This window comes from Triticum urartu, chromosome 2A (assembly GCF_056163025.1).
Source record: "Triticum urartu cultivar PI428250 chromosome 2A, HENAU_Tu73, whole genome shotgun sequence".
NCBI lineage: Eukaryota > Viridiplantae > Streptophyta > Magnoliopsida > Poales > Poaceae > Triticum > Triticum urartu.
In genome coordinates this window covers 622,271,455-622,297,249 of record NC_141874.1, presented here as the reverse complement: position 1 = coordinate 622,297,249, position 25,795 = coordinate 622,271,455, and positions in this window count along the sequence as shown.

Here is a 25,795-nt window from a genome sequence, read left to right as displayed (position 1 = left end):
CAAACTAGTGGTAAAACAAGAAACTAAAAGATTCAAATGCAAGATCTAAAGATATACCTTCAAGCACTCACCTCCCCGACAATGGCGCCAGAAAAGAGCTTGATGTCTACTACGCAACTTTATTCTTGTAGACATGTGTTGGGCCTCCAAGCGCAGAGTTTTGTAGGACAGTAGCAATTTTCCCTCAAGTGTATGACCTAAGGTTTATCAATCCGTGAGAGGTGTAGGATGAAGATGGTCTCTCTCAAACGACCCTGCAACCAAATACAAGAAATCTCTTGTGCCCCCAACACACCCAATACAATGGCAAATTTATAGGTGCACTAGTTCGGCGAAGAGATGGTGATGCAAGTGCAATATGGATAGTAGACATTGGTTTTTGTAATCTGAAATTATAAAAACAGCAAGGTAACTAATAGTAAGCGGGCACAAAAACGGTGTTGCAATGCTTAAAAATGAGGCCTAGGGTCTATACTTTCGCTAGTGCAATCTCTCAACAATGCTAACATAGTTGGATCATATGATTATCCCTCAAAGTACATCAAAGAATCACTCCCGAGTTCCTATTAGCAGAGAACAAAAGGTAGGAATTTTTTGTAGGGTGCGAAGCCACCTCAAAGCTATTCTTTCCAATCGATCTATTCAAGAGTTCGTACTAAAATAACACAAAAATATTGTTTCCACTCGATCTATCCTAGAGTTCGTACTAGAATAACACCAAAGCATATTCATATTCATAATACTCAATCCAGACAAAGAACTATAAAGAGACCCCGAAGTTTTCGTCAGAGAAAAACATGCATCAAACCCTATGCATAGATTACCCCAATATCACCGCAGGAATCCGCGAGTTGAATGCCATAACATATATCAAGTGAATCAATAAAATACCCCAATTGTCACCTCAAGTATTCATACCGCAAGACATATATCATGTGTTCTCATCTCTGAATATTCAATCCGACAAGACAAAACTTCAAATGGTAAAGATTCAATTCATCACAACAAGAGTATAGAGGGGAGAAATATCATATGATCCGACTATATTAAGAAAGCCCATGCTATAGATCACGAGAGAGAGAGAGATAGATCACATAACTACTGGTACAAACCCTCAACCCTGAGGGTGGACTACTCCCTCCTCATCATGGTGGCCGTCGGGATGATGAAGATGGCCACCGGAGATGATTCCCCCCTCCGGCAGGGTGCCAGAACGGGTCTAGATTGATTTTCGGTGGCTACGGAGCCCTGCGGCGGTGGAACTTCTGATCTAGGTTAACCCCGAAGGTTTTCAGAATATTTGGGAATTTAGAGTGCAAAGAAGGGGTATGGGAGGCCACCGAGGTGGGCACAACCCACCTTGGCGCGCCAGGGGGCCCTAGCGCGCACTGGTGGATTGTGCCCCCCTCGGGGCACCCCCAGGTGTTGCTTTGGCCCATTGGGAGTCTTCTGGCCCATAAAAAATCCACAAAAAGTTTCGCGGTATTTGGACTCCGTTTGATATTGATTTTCTGTGATGTAAAAAACAAGCAAAAAACAACAACTAGCACTGGGCACTGGGTCAATAGGTTAGTCCCAAAAAATAATATAAAGTTCCTATAAAATGGTTGTAAAACATCCAAGAATGATAAAATAACAGCATGAATACTTCATAAATTATAGATACGTTGGAGACGTATCGTAGGTCCTGTTATTAGAGGCTTAGACCCACTGTTTGACCCATTTTGCATATGGGGAAATGAGATGTCCATGAATATCAGTCATGTCAAGAAACTCATAAAGATTGTTAGGATGAAGAAACTTGCGACGAATAACAGCAAGATCTTTGTTTGCACAACGAAGAAGACATCAGTAAACTATAGGATGGTACTATCTCTTTTACCTTGTTTTTACCCCTTGCACCATTTCAAAATTTATAACAGCGATTTATGCATAGCTTTGTTTTCAGTACTTTTCAAAGCAGTTCACCGATGATTACCTCTCAAACCACCTGCATGGTCAAGAGGCGAGGTATTCATTCAACACCCAAGGTACAATACTGTAGTCTTGCTGAAGAGGACGAAGGTTGGGCGGGCAATTATCCATAGCCACTGGCCTAAAGTTGCAAGGACATTCAACATCACTGAAGGCTCAATATTTGCCTTCCGCTTCTGCAGTTTCCCAGATGAGATTCATCTGTCTCTTTACCGTGTATGATGCTACTTTCCATAGGTTTTTGATGCTGCATGTGAAACTTGGTGCTGTTGTGTAATAGCGTAACTGAGTGCCGAAGCTATCTGATGTAATTCGATTATGAAATCCTGGTTGCCGTTATATGGATATGAAATATCTGGTGTGTTTTATAAGAAATATCAATTTGATTAGTACATGGATTATCAATAAATAGGCTAATTACCCTGCTTATTGGGGTTTTCTATTGCAGACGGTTACTCAGACAACACCATGGGTGATGAACTCAAACAACTCACATGGTTTCTAGAAAGTAGGCGTGTTCGATCAACTAACAACCACACACGGCTTCCGGTAGCGAACTGTTTGCATTAGGCTGCCTTGCACAAACGTTTCCACACAAAGAACTATGTGTGATATACATACCTACAGAAATGTTTTTTCTAGGATTCAGCGTGTGGGATGTACATACCTACGGAAATGATTGGGTTTCGATGCCTCGCCTGATCGCACACGAGCTCATTTGGTGTCCCAGGGGGCCTATCCCCGGCAGTTTCTGGGTCATGTGGGAAGGACCCCCCTATCACCACACTCACTTGGCGACGGTTCCAAATGCCATAGCGGAAAGGGGTTAAAAACCGTTTGTATAGCACGTCGCTGTACCGGTGAGGATAGGTTTGGAAGATAATAAAGAACACATAAGTAAAAGCTAGGGGCAGTTTATATAAAGAAACAATTAAGTTAGTTTTAGTACAGAGCTTTTTGTCACAAGAAAGTTATTTGTAACTTGGCAATCGATAACTAGACCGGTAATCATTATTGCAATTTCATATGAGGGAGAGGCATAAGCAAACATAATTTCTCTACTTGGATCATATGCACTTATGATTGGAACTCTAGCAAGCATCCGCAACTACTAAAGATTATTAAGGTAAAACCCAACCATAGCACTATAAGGTATCAAGTCCTCTTTATTCCCATACGCAAACAACCGACTTACTCGGGTCTGTGCTTCTATCACTCACGCCACCCACCATAAGCGAATCATGAGCATATTGCAAACCCTACAGTGGGGATCCCTCACGCTTGCGTGACACAGAGGACACAATAGGACAACACCAATAATAAAACATACAACTCAAACCAATCATGATCATCAATCAACTCATAGGACAAAACGAATCTACTCAAACATCATAGGATAGCCATGCATCATTGGGAAATAATATATAGCATTGAGCACCATGTTAAATAGAGATTACAGCGGGGAGAAGAGGTGTTACACCGCTGCATGGAGGGGGAGAGAGTTGGTGATGATGGCGGCGAAGTTGTTGGTGTAGATCATCGTCACGATGATGGCCCCGGCGGCGTTCCGGCGCCACCGGGAGAGAGGGGGAGAGAGCCCCCCTGCTTCTTCTTCTTCCTTGGCCTCCCCCTAGATGGGAGGAGAGTTTACCCTCTGGCCCTTGGCCTCCATGATGGCGGAGGGGCGAGAGCCCCTCCTAGATTGGATATCCCTCTCTCTGTTTCCTTCTGTTTCTGTGTTCCCTGATTCTGGCCTTTCACCGTTTCTTAAATTCCCGGAGATCCATAACTCCGATTGGGCTGAAATTTTAACACGATTTTTATCCAGATATTAGCTTCCTTGCGTCTGACAGACACCTCCAACCGGCCTTCAGGGTGGCCACGAGCCCCCTGGTCGCGCCCTGGGTAGGTGGCGCGCCTCAAGGGCTTGTGGGCTCCTCGGGCATCGCCTTGCGTTGATTCCACTTCCCAAAATTCACATATATTTCAAAAAATCTCCACAAGTTTTTACCGCGTTTGGACTTCATTTGATATGGATTTTCCTATGAAACAAAAAACATGCAACAAACAGGAACTGGCACTGGATCAATATGTTAGTCCAAGAAAATCATATAAATTGTTGCCAAAAGTATGTACAAGTTGTAGAATATTGGCATGAAACAATCAAAAATTATAGATACGATGGAGACGTATTAGAGACCACCCCTAAGACCGCCTCGCTTCTCCGCGCCCTACCGTGCCATCCGCCGACGCCGCCGACCACCGAAGCGCCGCCGCCGTCGCCGCCCGACGCGCTTGCCGTCATCCACCACCGCGGTGAGCTCGTGACCCTCCGATCTTGATCGCACAGCTAGGATTAGTTAGTTGTTTTTATAAGGCTGAAACATTTTCTGTTACTAATCGGTAAAACACCCGCGACTTTAGGTGCACACAGCCCCCAACCAATCACATAGCGCCACGTGGCCTTAGCTGATACGTAGAGTTGTTGTTTTTTAGTTTCTATTTAAATTTTTAGAATAGTTCTGTTTTTAGATTCTTTATATCTTTTAAGATTTAAGTCCAAATTTAATGATTCTTTTTGCATTAGTTTAATAATTTTATGAAGTTTCTGTTGGTGTGCTTATTTTTCAAATTTGGACAATTTAAATTTGAATGATTTCAAATATGCTTCAAACACTGTTTTGGCTCTAATTTGAATTCTAGAATAGATTTTTGGTTGATTCCTTTTGCTACTGTTTTGTAATTGTTTTGTTTATCCAGTAGAAAATGGTGATTTATTTATAGTTTATTTTAAATTAGGTTTATTGCAAAATAATACTATTTTGCTTATATAGTTGTTTTAGTCATATAATTATTGTTTTAATTATTTTTTAGTTAATTCCTTTTGTAGCTTTTCACTTGTTATTATATATTTCTATTAGACTACAACAGATAAATTTTATATTTATTTATTTTTTGGCAGAATTTTATATTTATTTATTAGTATTTAGCTACTGTTTTTGAAATTGGTTGCTTACTTCATAGTGTTAGTTGATAGAAATAGTTTTATTGGTTTTAAAAGTAATTATTTTTGCCACTTCATTGTAGTTAATTTTTTGTTTCTGTAAAATAACAATAATTTAGTTTGGGTAATTATTTAGTATTGTTTTAATGTATTCTTAATTGTTATAATTGTTTTAGTGTTAACTAGATAATTAGAATAGTTTTTACATTAGTTCTTTTGGCTAGTTAATCATTTAGTAAATTATTTTCTGTTATTTTATTAGAATTGTATTTTCTTTGCTGTAGAAAAGTTATTTAGAATAGTTTAGAGTTGTTATGAGAGTATTGATTGATATTCTGTGAGTTGGTTTCGCCCTTGTTTTCTTTAGAGTTTTCTTTGGAATTTTATTTGATTTTCTTTGAACTCATTATTGCTTTATTTATTGCTTTTTGATTGGTATAATTGATTGCTAGGATTGTTGCTTATGTGAATGCAATGTTTGACTATATAGATTTTCTTGGAGTAACGAATAGTTTATCAAAGTTTCCAAGAGCGTTAACATCTTCATCAACTTACCAGGTAAGTTCAATTTAACCATGTTATTCACACCTATGTTTTATTGCATTTATTGTCACCATTCATAATCCCTCCAGTAGTGATATTGAATTCTTGTAGTTCAGTAGAATGCATGAGGTAGGAACCCATCTCCCTGTTATCAAGCCCGGGACATTATATAGTTTTAATGCTAAGCTATAGTAGACGGGGTTTGGTATGAGTGTTTGGAGTGGTGTGAGGATGGATGACTCTACGCCAATGACGACAACTTTATGGTGGCACCTACAAGGACTGCATCTTCAAGGGACAAGAATTAAATATACCTCTAGGTGGAGAATGGTTAAGAAGGGTACATATGGTGCACCCAGTACTCAGTGATTCCAGAGAAGTGCCATGATATCATGCGAAAAGCTCCACCCTGGCTCAAGTCACTATGGGCTCTGGCTTGGTTGACCATAATTGTGACACCGGCAGGGATAGTGCCAGTAGATGTAGAACTATGGTAGGATTGGATGGGCATTGGATAGTGGTCATAGGAACTCTTCGAAAGACCATGTTCCGGTCGCTTGTTCTGAAACATCATGAAGTGTGAGAACATAAAAAGAGGGATCGAATCTTGCGGGTAAAGTGCACAACGCTCTGCAGAGTTAAAACCTAATCGATTAGCAGTGTTCCCGGTTACAGACAATTTGAGCCTGTGGACTTGTATCTATCTCTGAACTCTCAACACTGTTGGGAAATGTAGCATGCAATTTCAAAAAAAATCGTACGCTCACGCAAGATCTATCTAGGGGATGCATAGCAACGAGAGAAGGATAGTGTGTCCACGTACCCTTGTAGACCAAAAGCGGAAGCGTTTTGACAACGTGGTTGATGTAGTCGAACTTCGTCTAGCTCCGACTGATCAAGTACCGAACGTACGACACCTCCGAGTTCTGCACACGTTCAGCGCGATGACGTCCCTCGCCTTCTTGATCCAGCAAGGTGTCGAGGAAGTAGATGAGTTCCTTCAGCATGATGGCGTGGTGACGGTGATGGTGAAGTGATTCTCGCAGGGCTTCGCCTAAGCACCGCCAGAATATGACCGGGGGTGTAAACTATGGAGGGGGGCGCCGCACACGGCTAACAATTGATGTTCTGTGCTTGTGGGGCGCCCCTCCCCACATATATATATGTGGGAGAGGTGGAGAGGCAGCCAGGGGCGCCCTAGGGTTGGCCGCCGCCCCCTAGGGGCCCTGCCTTGCCATGCACCCCCCATTTCCATGTATGCATGAAGGGGAAGGAAAGAGGGGAGGGGGGAGGGGGGGGGGTGAGGGAAGGAAGTGGGAATCCTAATCCACACTTTCCTTTCCCTTTCCCCTTTTCCTTCTCCTCCTCCTATAGCCTTATAGGGCGCACTACCCCCTTGTGGGCTGGTGTGTTGCTTCACAAGGCCCATATGGCCCATAGGATTGCTGGGGGTATGATACGTCTCCAACGTATCTATAATTTTTGATTGCTCCATGCTATATTATCTACTGTTTTAGACATTATTGGGCTTTATTTTCCACTTATATATTATTTTTGGGACTAACCTATTAACCGGAGGCCTAGCCCAGAATTGCTGTTTTTTGCCTGTTTTAGGGTTTCGAAGAAAAGGAATATCAAACGGAGTCCAAACGGAATGAAACCTTCGGAAATGTGATTTTCTCATCAGATAAGATCCAGGAGACTTGGACCCTCCGTCAAGGAAGCCACGAGGTGGTCACGAGGGTAGGGGGCACGCCCCCTGCCTCGTGGGCCCCTCGAAGCTCCACCGACGTACTTCTTCCTCCTATATATATCCACGTACCCCCAAACGATCGAGGACGGAGCCAAAAACCTAAGTCCACCGCTGCAACTTTCTGTATCCACGAGATCACATCTTGGGGCCTGTTCCGGAGCTCCGCCGGAGGGGGCATCGATCACGGAGGGCTTCTACATCATCATCCAAGCCCCTCCGATGAAGTGTGAGTAGTTTACTTCAGACCTACGGGTCCATAGCTAGTAGCTAGATGGCTTCTTCTCTCTTTTTGGATCTCAATACAATGTTCTCCCCCTCTCTCGTGGAGATCTATTCGATGTAATCTTCTTTTTGCGGTGTGTTTGTTGAGACCGATGAATTGTGGGTTTATGATCCAGTCTATCTATGAATAATATTTGAATCTTCTCTGAATTTTTTTATGTATGATTGGTTATCTTTGCAAGTCTCTTTGAATTATCAGTTTGGTTTGGCCTACTAGATTGGTTGTTCCTGCCATGGGAGAAGTGCTTAGCTTTGGGTTCAATCTTGCGGTGTCCTTTCCCAGTGACAGAAGGGGCAGCAAGGCACGTATTGTATTGTTTCCATCGAGGATAACAAGATGGGGTTTTTATCATATTGCATGAAATTATCCCTCTACATCATGTCATCTTGCTTAAGGCATTACTCTGTTTTTAACTTAATACTCTAGATGCATGCTGGATAGCGGTCGATGAGTGGAGTAATAGTAGTAGATGCAGAATCGTTTCGGTCTACTTGTCTCGGATGTGATGCCTATATACATGATCATACCTAGATATTCTCATAACTATGCTCAATTCTGTCAATTGCTCAATAGTAATTTGTTCACCCACCGTAGAATACTTATGCTCTTGAGAGAAGCCACTAGTGAAACCTATGGCCCCTGGGTCTCTTTCTCATCATATCAATCTCCATCACTTTATTATTGCTTTGCTTTTACTTTATTTACTTTGCATCTTTATACCAAATATACCAAAAATATTATTTATCATCTCTATCAGATCTCACTTTCGTAAGTGACCGCGAAGGGATTGACAATCCCTAAGCGCGTTGGTTGCGTTGAGCTATTGTTTTTGTGTAGGTACGAGGGACTCGAGCGTAGCCTCCTACTGGATTGATACCTTGGTTCTCAAAAACTGAGGGAAATACTTATGCTACTTCGCTGCATCATCCCTTCCTCTTCGGGGAAATCCAACGCAGTGCTCAAGAAGTAGCAGGAAGAATATCCGGCGCCGTTGCCGGGGAGTCTGCGCAAATGTCAACATACCAAGTACCCATCACAATCCCTATCTCCCGCATTACATTATTTGCCATTTGCCTCTCGTTTTCCTCTCCCCCCAATTCACCCTTGCCGTTTTATTCGCCCTCTCTCTCTATCCTCCCTCTCTTTCTCCGTTTGCCTTTTTGCCCGTTTGCTTTTTGCTTGCTCGTGTGTTAGTTTGCTTGTTTGTCGCGATGGCTCAAGATAATACTAAATGGTGTGACTTCACCAATACCAATAATAATGATTTCCTTAGCACTCCGATTGCTCCTCTTACCGATGCTGAATCTTGTGATATTAATACTGCTATGTTGAATCTTGTCATGAAAGATCCTTCTCCGGCCTTCCTAGTGAAGATGCCGCTACCCATATTAATAGCTACGTTGATTTGTGTGACATGCAAAAGAAGAAAGATGTCGATAATGATATTGTTAAATTGAAGCTATTTCCTTTTTCACTTAGAGATCGTGCTAAAGCTTGGTTTTCGTCTTTGCCTAAAAATAGTATTGATTCATGGAACAAGTGCAAAGATGTTTTTATCTCTAAGTATTTTCCTCCCGCTAAGATCATCTCTCTTAGAAACGATATTATGAATTTTAAACAACTTGATCATGAACATGTTGCACAAGCTTGGGAGAGAATGAAATTAATTATACGTAATTGCCCTACTCATAGTTTAAATTTGTGGATGATTGTTTAGAATTTTTATGTCGGATTGAATTTTGCTTCTAGAAATCTTTTAGATTCGACCGCGGGAGGCACTTTTATGGAAACCACTTTAGGAGAAGCTACTAAACTCCTAGATAATATTATGGTTAATTATTCTCAATGGCATACTGAAAGATCTACTAAAAAGGTGCATGCGATAGAAGAAATTAATGTTTTGAGTGGAAAGATGGATGAACTTATGAAATTATTTGCTAATAAGAGTGTTTCTTCTGATCCTAATGATGTGCCCTTGTCTACTTTGATTGAGAATAATAACGAATCTATGGATGTGAATTTTGTTGGTAGGAACAATTTTGGTAACAACGCGTATAGAGGAAATTTCAATCCTAGGCTTTATCCTAGTAATACCTCTAATAATTATGGTAATTCCTACAAAAATTCTTATGGAAATTATAATAAGTTGCCCTCTGATTTTGAATCTAATATTAAAGAATTTATTTCTTCGCAATAGAATTTTAATGCGATTGAAGAAAAATTGCTTAAGATTGATGATTTGGCTAGGAACGTTGATAGAATTGCTCTCGATGTTGATTCTTTCAAACTTAGATCTATTCCACCTAAGCATGATATCAATGAGTCTCTCAAAGCCATGAGAATTTCCATTGACGAGTGCAAAGAAAGAACCGCTAGGATGCGTGCTAAGAAAGATGCCTTTATAAAAGCGTGCTCTTCTAGTTCCTATGAAAATAATGATGAAGATCTAAAAGTTATTGATGTGTCCCCTATTAAATCTTTGTTTTGCAATAAGAATCTTGATAATGATAGGACTGAATATGATCCACCTTTACCTAGAAGGTGTTCTAAGAATTCGGAATTTGTTGATCTTGATGCTAAATTTGATAAAAGTGGGATTGAAGAAATTAAAACCCTAGATGTTGCTAAACCCACTATTATGGATTTCAAGGAATTTAACTATGAAAATTGCTCTTTGATTGATTGTATTTCCTTGTTGCAATCCGTGCTAAAATCTCCTCACGCTTATAGTCAAAATAAAGCGTTTACTAAACATATCGTTGATGCCTCGATGCAATCTTATGAAGAAAAAATTGAGTTGGAAGTTTCTATCCCTAGAAAACTTTATGATGAGTGGGAACCAACTATTAAGATTAAAATTAAAAATTATGAGTTTTATGCTTTGTGTGATTTGGGTGCTAGTGTCTCTACTATTCCCAAAACTTTGTGTGATTTACTAGATTTCCGTGATTTTGATGATTTCTCTCTAAACTTACATCTTGCGGATTCCACTATTAAGAAACCTATGGGAAGAATTAATGATGTTCTTATTGTTGCAAATAGGAATTATGTGCCCATAGATTTTATCGTTCTTGATATAGATTGCAATCCTTCTTGCCCTATTATTCTTGGTAGACCTTTCCTTAGAACCGGTTGGTGCAATTATTGATACGAAGGAAGTACATATTAGATTTCAATTTCCAATTAAAAAGGGCATGGAACACTTTCCTAGAAATAAAATAATATTACCATATGAATCTATCATGAGAGACACTTATGGATTGCCTACCAAAGATGGCAATACCTAGATCTATTCTTGCTTGTTATGCCTAGCTAGGGGCGTTAAACGATAGCGCTTGTTGGGAGGCAACCCAATTTTATTTTTATTCCTTGCTTTTTGCTCCTGTTTAGTAATAAATAAATTATTTAGCCTCTGTTTTGGTTGTGTTTTTGTGTTTAATTAGTGTTTGTGCCAAGTAGAACCGCTGGGAAGACTTGGGGAAAGTCTTGTTGAACTTCCTGTAAAAAACAGAAACTTTAGCGCTCACGAGAACTGCTGTAATTTTTATTTGGAAAGCTCTATTTAGTTAATTATTTTTGAAGATGATTAATAGATAAATTCCTCACGTCCAGAAATTTATTTTAGAATTTTTGGGGTTCCAGATCTTGCGCTAGCTACAGATTACTACAGACTGTTCTGTTTTTGACAGATTCTGTTTTTCGTGTGTTGTTTGCTTATTTTGATGAATCTATGGCTAGTAAAATAGTTTATAATCCATAGAGAAGTTGGAATAAAGTATTTATAACACCAATATAAATAAATAATAAATTCATTACAGTACCTTGAAGTGGTCTTTTGTTTTCTTTCGCTAACGGAGCTCACGAGATTTTCTACTTTAAGTTTGGTGTTGTGAAGTTTTCAAGTTTTGGGTAAAGATTTGATGGATTATGGAATAAGAAGTGGCAAGAACCTAAGCTTGGGTATGCCCATGGCACCCCTAAGATAATCTAAGGACACCTAAAAGCCAAAGCTTGGGGATGCCCCGTAAGGCATCCTCTCTTTCGTCTACTTCTATCTGTAACTTTACTTGGAGTTATATTTTTATTCACCACATGATATGTGTTTTGCTTGGAGCGTCTTTTATGATTTGAGTCTTTGCTTGTTAGTCTACCACAATCATCCTTGCTGTACACACCTTTTGAGAGAGCCATACATGATTTGGAATTTGATAGAATACTCTATGTGCTTCACTTATATCTTTTTAGCTTTATAATTTTGCTCTAGTGCTTCACTTATATCTTTTAGAGCACGGTGGTGGATTTGTTTTATAGAAGCTATTGATCTCTCATGCTTCACTTAGATTATTTTGAGAGTCTTAAATAGCATGGTAATTTGCTTAAAATCCTAATATGCTTGGTATGCAAGATTAATAATAAAACTTTCTTATGAGTGTGTTGAATACTAAGAAAAGTTTGATGCTTGATGATTGTTTTGAGATATGGAGGTAATAATATCAAAGTCATGCTAGTTGAGTAGTTGTGAAATTGAGAAATACTTGTGTTGAGGTTTGCAAGTCCCGTAGCATGCACGTATGGTAGACGTTATGCAACAAATTTGAAACATGAGGTGTTATTTGATTGTCTTCCTTATGAGTGGCGGTCGGGGACGAGCGATGGTCTTTTCCTACCAATCTATCCCCCTAGGAGCATGTGCGTAGTGCCGAGGTTTTTGACGACTTGTAGATTTTTGCAATAAGTATGTGAGTTCTTTATGACTAATGTTGAGTCCATGGATTATACGCACTCTCACCCTTCCATCCTTGCTAGCCTCTTCGGTACCGTGCATTGCCCTTTCTCACATTGAGAGTTGGTGCAAACTTCGCCGGTGCATCCAAACCTCGTGATATGATACACTCTTTCACACATAAACCTACTTATATCTTCCTCAAAACAGCCACCATACCTACCTATTATGGCATTTCCATAGCCATTCCGAGATATATTGCCATGCAACTTTCCATCATTCCGTTCATCATGACACATTCATCATTGTCATATTTCTTAGCATGATCATGTAGTTGACATAGTATTTGTGGCAAAGCCACCGTTCATAATTCTTTCATACATGTCACTCTTGGTTCATTGCATATCCCGGTACACCGCCGGAGGCATTCACATAGTCATCTTTGTTCTAGTATCGAGTTGTAATCATTGAGTTGTAAATAAATAGAAGTGTGATGATCATCATTATTAGAGCATTGTCCCAAGTGAGGAATAAAAAAAGAGAAAGGCCATAAAAAAAGAGAAGGCCCCCAAAAAAGAGAAAGGACATAAAAAAAGAGAAGGCCCAAAAAAATGAGAGAAAAAGAGAGAAGGGACAATGTTGCTATCCTTTTACCACACTTGTGCTTCAAAGTAGCACCATGATCTTCATAGTAGAGAGTCTCTCATGTTATCACTTTCATATACTAGTGGGAATTTTTCATTATAGAACTTGTCTTGTATATTCCAACAATGGGCCTCCTCAAGTGCCCTAGGTATTCGTGAGCAAGCAAGTTGGATGCACACCCACTAGTTTCTTTTGTTGAGCTTTCATACATTTACAGCTCTAGTGCATCCGTTGCATGGCAATCCCTACTCCTTGCATTAACATCAATCGGTGGGCATCTCCATAGCCCATTGATTAGCCTAGTTGATGTGAGACTTTCTCCTTTTTTGTCTTCTCCACATAACCCCCCTCATTATATTCTATTCCACCCATAGTGCTATGTCCATGGCTCGCGCTCATATATTGCGTGAAAGTTTATAGGTTTGAGATTACTAAAGTATGAAACAATTGCTTGGAGATACCCTGGTAAGATTTTTTTACTATTACGACATCCGTGCATCTTTTGCATACTTCTAAAACTAGTACATCATTGCTAACTACGAAGTTATTACTATGTTTTTCAACAGGAAATCTCGATGGATTGTGTGCCTCATCTGATGTATCAGAATGGTCGCCTTGCAGTTATGAACCTACAACCAGGTCAATCTAAGGAGCTCACCTGTGCATATCGGATTTCTAAAACCGGTGAACACATGCTAATCAAAGAATGGAAAAAATGTTTGGAGATTCACAAGGAGGTTCTTGGAAGTAACATTAAGAGAAAGGCAAGAATTGGAGACAGGATAATCTCCATTCTCCATAATAGAGAGTCAAGGGCTATCTTGTTTTTTTGCTATTTTACCTTAGAGAATATAGTAGGTCCTAAGAGAATGTAGTAGGTCCTATGACAATGAGGAGGTGTTATATGAGGAGGTGTTATATGAAAATGATGTATTATGATGATAAGTTGTTAATGATATGATGATGATGATATTTATTACATCATGGGGTGAAAGAACCGCAGATTAGTTTCAAGTGGATGTCCATCCACCTGAAACTAGTCCACGGTTCTTTCACCCCGTGATGTAATAACTCATTATGATTTCAAAACAATTTCTAAATTCCTATTGTATGAAAACTTGTGTAAAGGTGTATGAATACAACATGAAATAAAAAAGAAATAAAATACGAAATAATAGTAGCGGCGCGGGCAGGGAGAAGCGCTACTACTAATTACCAGTAGCGCACCTCCAGGAACACGCTACTACTAAGCCGATTTAGCAGTAGCGCGGGCGGAGGCACGCTACTGCTATACGTTAGCTGTAGCGCCTTATCAGTAGCGCATCGACCCGCGCTACTGATAGGCCTAAAACCCGCGCTGCTGCTATGCTTTTCCCTAGTAGTGTATATACATGATCATACCTAGATATTCTCATAACTATGCTCAATTCTGTCAATTGCTCAACATTAATTTGTTCACCCACCATAGAATACTTATGCTCTTGAGAGAAGCCACTAGTGAAACCTATGGCCCACGGGTCTCTTTCTCATCATATCAATCTCCATCACTTTATTATTGCTTTGCTTTTACTTTATTTACTTTGCATCTTTATACCAAATATACCAAAAATATTATTTATCATCTCTATCAGATCTCACTTTCGTAAGTGACTGTGAAGGGATTGACAACCCCTAAGCGCGTTGGTTACGTTGAGCTATTGTTTTTGTGTAGGTACGAGGGACTTGAGCGTAGCCTCCTACTGGATTGATACCTTGGTTCTCAAAAACTGAGGGAAATACTTACGCTACTTTGCTGCATCATCCCTTCCTCTTCGGGGAAATCCAACACAGTGCTCAAGAGGTAGCAGGGTACCCGAAACACCTTCCGGTGACCCGATAAGTACCCGATACCCTCCGAAACACTTCCGGTGTCCGAATACCATCGTCCTATATATCAATCTTTACCTCTAGACCATTTCGATACTCCTCGTCATGTCCGTGTTCTCATCCTGGACTCCAAACAACATTCGGTCACCAAATCACATAACTCATATAATACTAAGTCGCCATCGAACGTTAAGCGTGCGGACCCTACAGGTTCGAGAACTATGTAGACATGACCGAGACACCTCTCTGGTCAAAAACCAATAGCGGAACCTGGATGCTCATATTGTATCCTTCATATTCTACGAAGATCTTTATTGGTCGAACCGTTATGACAACATATGTTATTCCCTTTGTCCATCGGTATGTTACTTTCCCGAGATTCGATTGTCGGTATCCACATACCTAGTTCAATCTCGTTACCGCAAGTGTCTTTACTCATTCCGTAATACATCATCTTGCAACTAACTCATTAGTCATTTGCTTGCAAGGCTTCTTGATGTGTATTACCGAGAGGGCCCAGAGATACCTCTCCGGTACTCAGAGTGACAAATCCTAATCTCGATCTATGCCAACCCAACAAACACCTTCGGAGATACCTATAGAGCACTACTGCAGGATGCTGCTAATGCGACACTACGATCAGAGACCCTTCGAGAAACTGTGTGTGATGCCATAATCGCAAACGGTGATGTATGAAAACCGTCAAAAATGTGTAAAACGTTTGCGATGACGGATGCATCAAACACGGTTCAGGTGTTAGTTGCGTGTGTGATTAAGGGCATGTGGTTCAGTTCAATGAACTGTTTGCGATGAGGAGGAACAAAAGAAACGGGAAGCCAGATGGAGGCGTGTGCAATACACAGCATACGGTTCACTCGGATGAACTGTTTGTGATTAGGCAACACAAAAGAAATGGTCAGCCAGATCAAAGGTGTGTGCGATATATGGCATGCGGTTCACTCGGATGAACTATTTGCGTTGACACAAGAGAACAGAAACGGCTCAAGTTAACAAGATATGTGTGATACGCGACAAACAGGTTTGTAATCAGAAATGTGTTTGAAGACCGATAAGAACACAGACGGTTGCTGCAAATAAGACGTGTGTGTTGTGCGATGGGATTGCATACAGAACAACAACATATATATACACAGACACTTATAAGGACATGCTTGCATAACAAAATTAAACATCCACTTACATAGGTAGCTACCACAACCATGGCATTTGCACACACCAAAGCAAACTATTACATGCATAATTACATAGGTGGCTACTACACACATGACATTTCCACACACACCAATAAAGTAAACTATATATTACATGCATGATTAATTAGCATAAACGATCATTTGATCATCATCTACTTGTTGTGACGCTTGCTCTTCTTGTGGCTCGATCCTGGCTCGTCGATTTGGGTAATGAGGCACTTCCTCATGTCAACGATCCTCCTGTGCATCTCGTAGCATGTGTACACGCTCTTGGCCGCGAACCTGAGGTGAGGTTCATCCAGTTGCCGCATCCAGACCTTGTGCCAGGATACAAGACTTGTTCTTTGGGCATCCTGCTTCATCTTTTCGTAGTAGGGGGCGAGGATGGCTGAGGTGAGTTCGGCCAGGGAGTCCTGCTTTGTGCTGCCCCAGACCCTGTAGTGGTCACGGATTTCGACAAGGTTCTTGCAGGCCAAGCCCGTAACACAGAGCGCTTTTATATCATCTTTGGTACCTACCGTGGCGAACTTGTAGTCGGTGCTGTTGACAAACTTGTTGAAACGGTGATAACCCACAAGTATAGGGGATCAATTGTAGCCTCTTTCGATAAGTAAGAGTGTCGAACCCAATGAGGAGCTAAAGGTAGAACAAATATTCCCTCAAGTTCTATCGACCACCGATACAACTCTACGCAAGCTTAACGTTCGCTTTACCTAGAACAAGTATGAAACTAGAAGTACTTTGTAGGTGTTGTTGGATAGAATTGCAAGATAATAAGGAGTGCGTAAACAAAAAGTAGGGGCTGTTTAGATGAATACACAACTAAGTTAGTTTTAGTAGAGAGCTTGTTTTCACACAAGAAAGTTATTTTTCCCTAGGCAATCGATAACTAGACTGGTAATCACTATTGCAATTTTATTTGAGGGAGAGGTATAAGCTAACATACTTTCTCTTCTTGGATCATATGCACTTATGTTTGGAACTCTAGCAAGCATCCGTAACTACTAAAGATCATTAAGGTAAAACCCATCCATAGCATTATAAGGCATCAAGTCGTCTTTACTCCCATATGCAAACAACCTACTTACTCGGGTATGTGCTTCTGTCACTCACGCCACCCACCATAAGCAAATCATGAACATATTGCAAACCCTACAGCGGGGATCCCTCACGCTTGCATGACATGGAGAGCACCACAGGACAGCACCAATAATAAAACATGCAACTTAAACTAATCATGATCATCAATTAACCCATAGGACAAAACGGATCTACTCAAACATCATAGGATAGCCATACATCATTGGGAAATAATATATAGCATTGAGCACCATGTTTAAGTAGAGATTACAGCGGGTAAAAGAGGGGTTACACCACTGCATAGAGGGGGAAGAGTTGGTGATGATGACGGTGAAGTTGTTGGTGTAGATTGCGGTGATGATGATGGCCCCGGCAGCGTTCCGGCGCCACCGGAAGAGAGGGGGAGAGAGCCCCCTTCTTCTTATTCCTTGGCCTTCTCCCTAGATGGGAGAAGGGTTTCCCCTCTGGTTCATGGCCTCCATGGCATGGGAGGGGCGAGAGCCCCTCTGAGATTGGATTTGTCTCTCTGTCTCTCTCTGTTTCTGCGTTCCCTGATTCTTCCCTTTCACCGTTTCTTAAATTCCCGGAGATCCGTAACTCCGATTGGGCTGAATTTTTGACACGGTCTCTATCCGGATAATAGCTTTGTTGCGGCGAAAGAAGGGCACCAACCACCTTACGGGGTGGCCACGAGGGCCCAGGGCACGCCTGACCCCCTGGGGCACGCCCCCTGCCTCGTGGCCCCCTCGGGCATCGTCTCGCGTTGATTCTTCTTCCCAAAAATCACATATATTCCAAAAAAATCTCCGTCGGTTTTTATCCCATTTGGACTCCGTTTGATATGGATTTTCTGCGAAACAAAAACCATGCAACAAACAGGAACTCGCACTAGGCACTGGATCAATATGTTAGTCCCAAAAAATAGTATAAAAAGTTGCCAAAAGTATATGAAGGTTGTATAATATTGACATGGAACAATAAAAAATTATAGATACGACGGAGACGTATCAGCATCCCCAAGCTTAATTCCTGCTTGTCCTCGAGTAGGTAAATGATAAAAAAGATAATTTTGATGTGGAATGCTACGTAGCATAATCTTGATCATGTAATCTAATCATGGCATGAATATTAAGACACGAGTGATTCAAAGCAATAGTCTATCATTTGACATTAAGACTATAATACTTCAAGCATACTAATAAAGCAATCATGTCTTTTCAAAATAACATGGCCAAAGAAAGTTATCCCTACAAAATCATATAGTCCGGTTATGCTCCATCTTCACCACACAAAATATTCAAATCATGCACAACCCCGATGACAAGCCAAGCAATTGTTTCATACTTTTGACGTTCTCAAACCTTTTCAACTTTCACGCAATACATGAGCGTGAGCCATGGACATAGCACTATAGGTGGAATAGAATATGATGGTGGAGGTTGTGTGGAGAAGACAAAAAGGAAGAAAGTCTCACATCGACGCGGCTAATCAACGAGCTATGGAGATGCCCATCAATTGATGTCAATGCGAGGAGTAGGGATTTCCATGCAACAGATGCACTAGAGCTATAAGTGTATGAAAGCTCAAACTAAAACTATGTGGGTGTGCATCCAACCTGCTTGCTCATGAAGACCTCGAGCATTTGAGGAAGCCCATCATCGGGATATACAAGCCAAGTTCTATAATGAAAATTCCCACTAGTATATGAAAGTGATAACTCAAGAGACTCTCTATATGAAGAACATGGTGCTACTCTGAAGCACAAGTGTGGTAAAAGGATAGTAACATTGCCCGTTCTCTCTTTTTCTCTCATTTTTTGTTTTCTTGTTTTTGGTGGGATTCTTTGGCCTTGTTTTTTATTTGGGCTTCTTTGGCCTCTTTTGTTTTGATAACCTCACATGGGACAATGTCCTAATAATGATGATCATCACACTTATATTTACTTACAAATCAATATTACAACTCGATACTAGAACAAAGATATGACTCTATATGAATGCCTCCGACAGTGTACTGGGATGTGCAATGATCTAGCGTAGCAATGAAATCAAAAAATGGACAAGCCATGAAAACATCATGCTAGCTATCTTACGATCATGCAAAGCAATATGACAATGATGCTCAAGTCATGTATATGATGATGATGGAAGTTGCATGGCAATATATCTCGGAATGGCTATGGAAATGCCATGATAGGTAGGTATGGTGTCTGTTTTGAGGAAGATATAAGGAGGCTTATGTGTGATAGAGCGTATCATATGACGGGGTTTGGAAGCACCGGCGAAGTTTGCACCAACTCTTGAGGTGAGAAAGGGCAATGCACGGTATCGAAGAGGCTAGCAATGATGGAAGGGTGAGAGTGCATATAATCCATGGACTCAACATTAGTCATAAAGAGCTCACATACTTATTGCAAAAATCTATTAGTCATCGAAACAAAGTACTACGAGCATGCTCCTAGGGGAATAGATTGGTAAGAAAAGACCATCGCTCGTCCCCGACCGCCACTCATAAGGAAGACAATCAATAAATACCTCATGCTCTAACTTCGTTACATTACGGTTCACCATACGTGCATGCTACGGGAATCACAAACTTCAACACAAGTATTTCTACAATCCAAAACTACCCACTAGCATGACTCTAGTATCACCATCTTTATATCGCAAAACTATTGCAAGGAATCAAACATATCATATTCAGTTATCTACAAGTTTTATGTAGGATTTTGTGACTAACCATGTGAATGACCAGTTCCTGTCATCTCTCTAAATAGATATAAGTGAAGAAAGAGAGTTTAATTCTTTATAAAGAGTATATGCCCATGCTCTAACAAATATAAGTGAAGCAAAAGAGCATTCTACAAATGGCGGTTTTCTATGTGAAGAGAAACAGGCAATCCAAACTTCAGAAGATATAAGTGAAGCACACGAAGCATTCTATAAAGTCATACTCAAAAGATATAAGTGAAGTGCAAAGAGAATTCTATAAATCAACCAAGGACTATCTCATACCAGCATGGTGCATAAAAGAAAAGTGAAAACTAAATGCAAAAGGCGCTCCAAGATTTGCACATATCGCATGAACGAAACGAATCCGAAAACATACCGATACTTGTTGAAGAAAGATGGGATGCCTTCTGGGGAATCCCCAAGCTTAGACGCTTGAGTCTCCTTGAATATTTACTTGGGGTGCCTTGGCCATCCACAAGCTTGAGCTCTTTCCTCTCCTCCTTCTCCTCACATCGAGACCTCCTCGATCTTCGAACACTTCATCTACACAAAAGTCAATAGAAAACTTGGTAAGATCCGTTAGTATAATAAAGAAAATCACTACTCTAATACTGTTGCAAACCAATTCATATTTTTTTGCACTGTAGCTACTGTAATATAACTTTTCCATGTCTTAATCCACTGAGAGAAATCGATAGTTTCATCAAAACAAGCAAACAATGCATCAAAAAACAGAATCTGTCTTAAATAGGACAGTCTGTAGTAATCTGAACATTCACCATACCTCCGGTACTCAAACAATTCTGCCAAAATTAGGAAAAATAAAAAATTTGTATAGAAAGATAGTGCAAAAAGTTTCATAACCGTTTGACGTTCTAGTAAAAAATGTAAAATCGCGCACTACAGCCAAAGTTTCTGTCCTGCACACAAACCAACAAGTAATCTAAAACATCCTAAAGGCAAACCTTGGCACATTATTTTTATAATACAATGGAATTGTACAAGGGGATAATTATTTTTGTTGAAAAGTTTCTGTAATCAAGGGTCACAAAGTTTCCATGGGCATGAACAAAGTTCAAGGCTAGCTCCCATTTTAACAATGCTCGTTTTTCTCACTTTCGCTTTTCTTTTTGAAAAGTTTTGGGTTCCCCTCTTTATTTGTTTTGTTTTTAAACTATGTGAAAGCACTCAACAAAAATAAATGATTCTCTAAAACTTCCGGGTTGTCTCCCTGGCAGCGGTTTCTTTAAAGCCATTAAGCTAGGCATATAGTGCTCAAGTAATGGATCCACCCGGATCCCAAGGTATATCAAAGCCAATTTTAATTGACAATGATTTGTAATTTAGTGGTGAGCACAAAGTAACATATATCATGTAATGACGATGTCTAACTCTCTTCCTATGCATCTGCATGTCATACAAGAACAATTCATGCACACAAAGTAAAGGCTAATGCATAGTATAAACAGTTTCTTGCAATTTTATCATGTTGGAAACATAGAGAGGTGGAGATATAGTTCCTCTCTCATAATAATTGCAAGTAGGAGCAGCAAGCACATGCATATTATATTCATCAAAATCATCATGTGGAACGGTAAAAGGCAACCCATCAATATAATCCTTAATAAGTGCAAACTTCTCCGATATAGTGTAGTCGGGAGAATTCAAAAAGATAATAGGACTATCATGCGTGGGTGCAATAGCAACAATTTCATGTTTAACATAAGGAACTATAGCAAGTTCATCTCCATAAGCATAATTCATATTGGCATCTTGGCCACAAGCATAGCAAGCATCATCAAAAAGGGATATTTCAAAAGAATCAACGTGATCATAACAATCATCATAGCATTCATCCTCCGGTAAACACGAAGGGAAATTAAACAATGTATGAGTTGAAGAGTTACTTTCATTAGAAGGGGGCACGGGTAGCTAATCCGCTCTTCCTCCTTTTGTTCTTCGCTCTCCTCATCATCTTTTTCATCCAATGAGCCCACAGTTTCATCAATTCCTTCTTCCATAGAATCCTGCAAAATATTAGTCTCTTCTTGGACAGCGGAGACTCTCTCAATAAAATCATCAATATCGGAATTGAATTCATAATTCTCATAGCAATATTTAAGTATAGCAAAATTTTCAGGTATGTAAACAACATCATCAAGATTTTCACTCTTTAAACAAAGATTCAATTTCATAAGCACCCATAAAAGCAACAAATTCTTCTATTTGTTCCACATCATAGTAATCATATATACCATTAGCATAATAAGCCAAGGTTTTATCATCATTAAATTTGCATGAAAAGGGAAGGTGTGGAGCCTTCATCCTAGAGCAACAAGTATAGTCATATCTCAAGCTTAGTTTTCGAGCATACCAATGCAACATATGAATTTGACCCCAAAATAGTTTCCCTTTTTGAGTCAAGCGATAATCCCTAAAGTATTCACGTTGATCCAACGTGTCTCCCATTACATAATTTAATGGGGTTTTCTCGGGATTATCAAAGTAGTACATAATATTTTTCACATAACCAACATCGAGGGTTTTAGGAGGTTCCCCATCTCCATGAGTAGCAGGTACACCTAATTTTTTGGGTATTTCGTGTTCCATATCCATAACTAAAGATAGAGAACAACTTAGAATAGCAAATAAAAATTACTTAGTGATAAAGCAAACAAGCACACACGAGAATATTCACCCCACGCTATTGCTCCCCGGCAACGGCGCCAGAAAAAGGTCTTGATAACCCATAAGTATAGGGGATCAATTGTAGCCTCTTTAGATAAGTAAGAGTGTCGAACCCAACGAGGAGCTAAAGGTAGAACAAATATTCCCTCAAGTTCTATCGACCACCGATACAACTCTACGCATGCTTAACGTTCGCTTTACCTAGAACAAGTATGAAACTAGAAGTACTTTGTAGGTGTTGTTGGATAGAATTGCAAGATACTAAGGAGCGCGTAAATAAAAAGTAGGGGCTGTTTAGATGAAGACACAACTAAGTTAGTTTTAGTATAGAGCTTGTTGTCACACAAGAAAGTTATTTTCCCTAGGCAATCGATAACTAGACCGGTAATCACTATTGCAATTTTATTTGAGGGAGAGGCATAAGCTAACATACTTTCTCTTCTTGGATCATATGCACTTATGATTGGAACTCTAGCAAGCATACGCAACTACTAAAGATCATTAAGGTAAAACCCAACCATAGCATTATAAGGCATCAAGTCCTCTTTACTCCCATATGCAAACAACCTACTTACTTGGGCATGTGCTTCTGTCACTCACGCTACCCACCATAAGCAAATCATGAACATATTGCAAACCCTACAGCGGGGACCCCTCATGCTTGCGCGACACAGAGAGCACCTTAGGACAGCACCAATAATAAAACATGCAACTCAAACCAATCATGATCATCAATTAAACCATAGGACAAAACAGATCTACTCAAACATCATAGGATAGCCATACATCATTGGGAAATAATATAGAGCATTGAGCACCATGTTTAAATAGAGATTACAATGGGTAAAAGAGGGGTTACACCGCTGCATAGAGGGGGGAAGAGTTGGTGATGATGACGGTGAAGTTGTTGGTGTAGATTGCAGTGATGATGATGGCCCCGGCGGCGTTCCGGCGCCACCGGAAGAGAGGGGGAGAGAGCCCCCCTTCTTCTTCTTCCTTGACCTTATCCCTAGATGAGAGAAGGGTTTCCCCTCTGGTCCATGGCCTCCATGGCATGGGAGGGGTAAGAGCCCCTTCAAGATTGGATCCGTCTCTCTGTCTCTCTCTGTTTCTGCGTTCCTTGATTCTTCCCTTTCACCGTTTCTTAAATTCCCGGAGATCCGTATCTATGATTGGGCTGAATTTTGGACACGATCTCTATCCGGATATGAGATTTCTTTCGGCGAAAGAAGGGCACCAACCGCCTTACGGGGTGGCCACGAGGGTCCAGGGCGCCCCCCTGCCTTGTGGCCCCTCGGGCATCGTCTCGCGTTGATTCTTCCCAAAAATCACATATATTCCAAAAAAATCTCCGTCAGTTTTATCCCGTTTGGACTCCGTTTGATATGGATTTTATGCAAAACAAAAAACATGCAACAAACAGGAACTGGCACTAGTCACTAGTCACTGGATCAATATGTTAGTCCCAAAAAATAGTATAAAAAGTTGCCAAAAGTATATGAAAGTTGTATAATATTGGCATGGAACAATCAAAAATTATAGATACGACGAAGACGTATCAAACAGTCGCAAGGCCCTGTGGCCATGCAGTAGTGGTAGATGAGGACGTGATGGCGCATGCACAAACGGTCGCAAGGCCCCGTGGCCATGCAGTTGTACTGGAGGTCGATGCCGACCACCTTGTACTTGTCTCCAGCAAGCAACTTCTCAATGCTGTTGATGTAGTCGTCCACCACAGCTGGGTCGATGGTGTACACCACCGAGTAATCCGTCTCCCTCGCGTGGGTCGCCACTCTATGCTCGCTGAACTCCATTGGAGCGCCGCCGGACATCCCCTCTCTATGTGTCGTTGTGGGTGTGCTTGTTGTGTTGTGGGGCGCGATCGAAAGGTTGAAGAGACTAAGGTTATAATGGCCGTGGGAATTAAAGGTGAAGCCAGATGGCCGGATATCAGTAGGCCCTGATGGCAGTTCTAATTTGCAGCGCATAACTCCATCGTGCCGCACGTAACTGCATCGTGTGGCAACGCGCGCGGCGCAACCACATGAGTATGGGGCCCTCGACGTGATCGTGTGCATGCCCAACCGCTGGCAGAGCGCGCACGGAGGGACGCGAGCAGAGCGCTCTGCGGTTGCCTCAAGGAAAAGCTGTCCACAAGCCGAGCGCGCCGACGGATGCGAGTAGAGCGCGCCAACGAACGCAACCGAGCATGCCGTGGAGCCTAACGGCGAGCAAAGCTTGCCGAGGGACGCGAGCAGAGGACGGCGCAGTGATACGTGGCAGATAGACGAACTGTGCGAGTGATGTCGGAGACATCAAGCACGAATCGGATTAGAGTTGCATGTGCGATACGTGGCAGACAGTTGATCCATTAGAGCTGTTTGTGATGGAATAAGCCATGTGTGCTGCGGGAAAACGCTTACTAGTGTATAACCTTAAATTTAACCAAAAAATGTGTTAATGCATGTTACAAAAAATTGTATAGCTGGAAACTATGTTCAAACACGACTCCAACGATATAATCTATGGCGACATGCATTCGTATTTTATTAGTTAATAAATCCTACTTATAAACCAGGACGAGGGTATAGTAGGTAATTAAATCGCAAACTTTTTTTATTAACTGTATGTGTACGTTCCTCTCGCACATCCTATCGCCCTGCTGCCGTAGACGGCTTACAGCGCAAGCTTGTGCAGCGCGCGGGCGCGTTCTTTTCGCCAAACGGTGGCGCCAATGAATCGTCGGTGAGCCCGTTCCCACGCAACCTCGCAGGTTCCCGCGCAAGCTTCCCTCCCGACTCTGTGAAATCCCCCAAAATCCCAATGCTTACCGGCCTGCTATAAAAACCCTCACGGTCGACGAGTCCTGCGTCGCATTTTCCCTTCCCTCCCTGTAGCTTATCTCGCCTGCTTCTTCCACAATCGCCAATGGCACTGGTCCATCGTTGTCGCTCAGCCACTCCGCCGTCATCAGAGGACAGCTCCAACTGGGAGGCTACACCGTGGCGGCGGCGTAGTCCCGGCGTAGTGTAGTGCGCGTGGCGTCCCTGTTGGATGTGCGCGGAACACCCAACACACGCTGTGCCACCGCTTCCTGTCGGCAGCTGTTGCCAGCCGCCGTTGCCACCACACCACCGTCGAAAGCCAGGGCCTCCCGCTCCGCCGCTGCGGCCCGAAGGCGGCAGGTGGCCGTCGTGTCCGCCACCCCACTGCCGGCCACCATGGCCATCATCCGCTCCGCCACCGTGGCCCGAAGGCGGGAGGTGGTGGTCGTGGCCGCTGATACGTCC